Here is a 3,620-nt window from a genome sequence, read left to right as displayed (position 1 = left end):
TACTTAAGAGATGTACTTGAGAGCAAATACCAGGAGGTACATTTGCTCAAGTGTGTCTTTGAGGCTTCTCATTGCAAGTGGGATCGAGTTACACAGATGTGTGCTGAGGAGGAGGAGTCCCTTTCCATTGAGCACTGAATTCACAATAGTTATTTCCTCTTTGGCTTTTAAGATTGTCTGAATGAAGCCACCAAGTCTCTGCAGTTTGATTTCTGTAAGCTCCTGATATGTGGACCAGTAATACAATTTGTGAGCTGTAAGTTATTTAGATTGTTCAGTTCTGGATGATGTTAATTGTCACTACAGGTTTATTAACAACACCCATAGGTAAACCCTGGCTGCCCTCTGTGATCTCCAAGTTCACTCTGTCACATCATACCAATTTATCAAAGCAGCAGGTAGAACATCATATTGGCAAGTCCAGAATTGAGCTCTTCCAGATAGTTCTACATCATAGAGAGTGGGCTATTTCTTGATTTTGAATGGAGACTCATCTGGAGTAAGCTCATCAATTTACTTCCTTTCCCCATTGTGTGGCAATGGGCTATGTGCAGACAGCTTGATCTCTAGTTGAGCTGAGGTCTTGAACCCTGGTGAAACCAGATGGTGGTTACTTCCATCTACATGGGATGGTAGGCATTCGATCATGTCTCCTGGACCCCTGGCTCCTGTCGAAGTTACCGCCCCCACAACCCCCCACAAGAAAAGCATGTGGCTAGCAGTCACTTAGACAATGTCCCAAGCTTCTGGCCTTCTTGCTAGACTCCTCCATACAGTTACTTAGCAACAGCAAGATAACACAGCCCACTCTAAGAGGGGCTGCTTGGCCCCTCCTCGCTCTCTTAAGCTTTTACTTTCCTTACTCTCTAAGCTTTTACCTCTTACTCTCTAAGCTCTAGCTCTCTTTAAGCTTTCTTACTCTCTGGCCTTTCTTCTCTCTCTCTCTCTCTCTCTCTCTCTCTCTCTCTCTCTCTCTTTCCCCCTTCTCTCCTCTGGGCCATGGCCAGTCTCTCTTTCTACCTTTTCTCTTTCCCCCTGCCTTTCTACAATAAAGTTCTAAAATCATAGACTGTCTCTGTTCATCAAGGCCCAGACTAAAGACACTTGCCTGCGTGGAAATCACCCAGTACCCCCTCTCCCCCTGACCTCTCTACCTTTCCCCTCCAGGGCCAAGTGTCACCCCGGGGCCCCTATTCTGTTCTCAGCTCCTCCGCTGTATCCAGCATGGGATGCCAGAGACTGAGAACCTGGTATTGGGGGCTGCCCCTTGTTCACCCCCCACCATGTGGGGTCAGTGGCTTCACACAGCCAGATGCCCACCCGGGGCTGCATGGAAAGCATCTGGCAGTCCTCCCATGTCTGCTCATCCAGAGCACAAGAACTCTGGCTGGACCCAGGCTCTCTCCCTCCCCCCTCTTCCCACACACCCACGGCCCCACACCCCACTACCCACATCTAACCAGTTGTCAAGCTTAAACTATTTGAAGATCTGGAAAGACAGTAGAAACAATATAAAGTTTAGAAACTGTCAGGGTCACATTAAACCCTAGGTCCATCAATTACTACTTTTCCAACTAAATGTATGAAGAGGAGGGGAAATAGGAAAACTGTGGTTATCAACCTAAATTATATATATTTATACTGATGAGAATTATTGGAATATTGTTGAATGTGTATACATTAGAACTGACAATTTCTTTGCTCTTTTCTTTTCTGTTTCTCCATGTCTTGCTCCCTCTTTCCTTCCCTCCCTCCTCCTGATGCTTTCTTCCTTTCTCCTTCCCATTTTCCCTGCCTTCCTATTTGTGAAATGCAAAGAGCAGAGAGAATTCTGTGATTAATATCCACCAAAGCAGCACCTTATTCTCCAATACCACTATTTCGCTACTGAGCATTCAAACTAGTTTTAGAACATTTGTGGTCCTACTTACTCTATGTACTGGGACATTTTGAAGAAAGAAGGCAGTCATTATTAAGAATTGAATTTCTCATGATACACCAAGCATGGTGTGGTAAATGTTCCATGAATTATTCTGTGATATGTTAAGGAATGAAAAATAGGAAGGGTAAATGCCAAAGGTTATTTAATTCATAAAGATCAGCATGGTGGACAACTCTGGTTTGATGTCAGTGATCCTTGCTAGTCCTGCCCCAACTTTGTCATCTATTCTTACATGTCAGGCAAAGCCTGATAACTGTCATATAGCAAAGAGAATATGGAAAAAGGGATGGGACTTGCTTCTAAGTAGATGACAAAACAATTACAGCTACCTTCTGGGAAAGCTGGTGCCTCATGGGGAAGTTCTATGGAGAAATTCCCCTAGCACAAGTTGCCAAGGCCTGCCTATATGCTTGTTCCACGAATGCTCGTGGAAGCAACCAAGTCAGTCTTGAAATTGCTTCAACCATATATGAGTCCTAGAACACAGATTGAACTCAACTTGGAAAGTCTGGTGATCCAAATGTGTCCACTACAACAACTGAACCAACCCACAGAAATCATAAGTTAATAAAATTTGCTGTAAGATGCCAAAATTTATGTGATTTGTTATATAAGAATGGACAAAAAAGTACCCACAGGGAAAACAATGCACTAAAGACAAGTGATCTACCCAGCTTGAGCAGTAGCTTCGTGATAGATCATTTGTCAGGCATACATACATGAGACCTTAGGTCCAATCTATCTATCTATCTCTCTCTCTCTCTCTCTCTCTCTCTCTCTCTCTCTCTCTCTCTCTGTATCTATGTATCTATGTGTCTATGTGTCTATCTATCTATCTATCTATCTATCTATCTATCTATCTCCATCTCCATCTCCATCTCATCTCTATCTCTTATCTATATATATCTATTTATCAACATAAATATATATGTATATGTGCATACATGTGTGTATATAATGTACACCTATTTACATATAGTCTATGTGCATGTGCATATAAATCATTTATCTCATATATATCATGTGTGTGTGTGTAACAATAGGAGAAATGGCAACAGAAATCAAAGAAACGAATCTGTCCTACCTACCACTCATCCTTGTTTCCACTAATTCTGATACCCTCAGTCACTACATGTCCCAAATACCTTGCTGGATAGCTGGAACTCAGGGGTGAGAGGATCAGTAGACAGAATCTGGCAACTCAACAGTCATTCAAAATGACAAAGGGTAAAGGACAAGATGCTGTCACCAAAATGAGCAGGTGGTCAATCAAACCATGAACTCAGCATAGCTCCATCTCCAAGGTGACCATAAGGAATGAGAATGTTGGGAATGTTGTAGATGTCATTGGACTCAGCATAGCTCCATCTCCAAGGTGACCATAAGGAATGAGAACATGAGAACACTGGGAATGCTGTAGATGTCATTGGAACTATGAGTTCTTTCACTCCTCACCTGTCTAGGTATACCTGGCCCAGACTCACTGGAAAGCAAGTGTAACAGTAAGAATTATATAAAATCCTTGCATATTGAGAGACAGCCTGCAGATTTTTCTTACCCAACTCTGATGTTTACCTGCAGCCTATGCCTGGGTCCTGGTGTAGCAGCCATGACTGTTCCACTCTGAAGTATGGACAGTTGAAAACTGGAGAAATGCCTCCAGGGAACCAGATCACTG

The 3,620-nt window shown here is 42.9% G+C and overlaps 1 long non-coding RNA gene across 1 annotated transcript in view; it reads right to left on the bottom strand.

Moving 5' to 3' along the window:
* Positions 1-3,236, bottom strand: part of 4930434J06Rik (RIKEN cDNA 4930434J06 gene) — a 63,730-nt gene extending 60,494 nt beyond the window's left edge. The window contains exons 1-2 of the long non-coding RNA NR_046274.1: positions 3,088-3,236; positions 1-590 (exon numbers count right to left, since the gene is read on the bottom strand). The exon at positions 1-590 is cut by the window's left edge and continues 44 nt beyond it. This is a non-coding gene — a long non-coding RNA (RIKEN cDNA 4930434J06 gene). The remainder of the gene's footprint in view (positions 591-3,087) is intronic.
* Between the last annotated feature and the right edge of the window lie 384 nt (positions 3,237-3,620).

This window comes from Mus musculus, chromosome 14 (assembly GCF_000001635.26).
Source record: "Mus musculus strain C57BL/6J chromosome 14, GRCm38.p6 C57BL/6J".
Lineage (NCBI taxonomy): Eukaryota > Metazoa > Chordata > Mammalia > Rodentia > Muridae > Mus > Mus musculus.
Note: the sequence above shows the minus strand (reverse complement) of the source record. Positions and strands in the feature narration are given on the sequence as shown.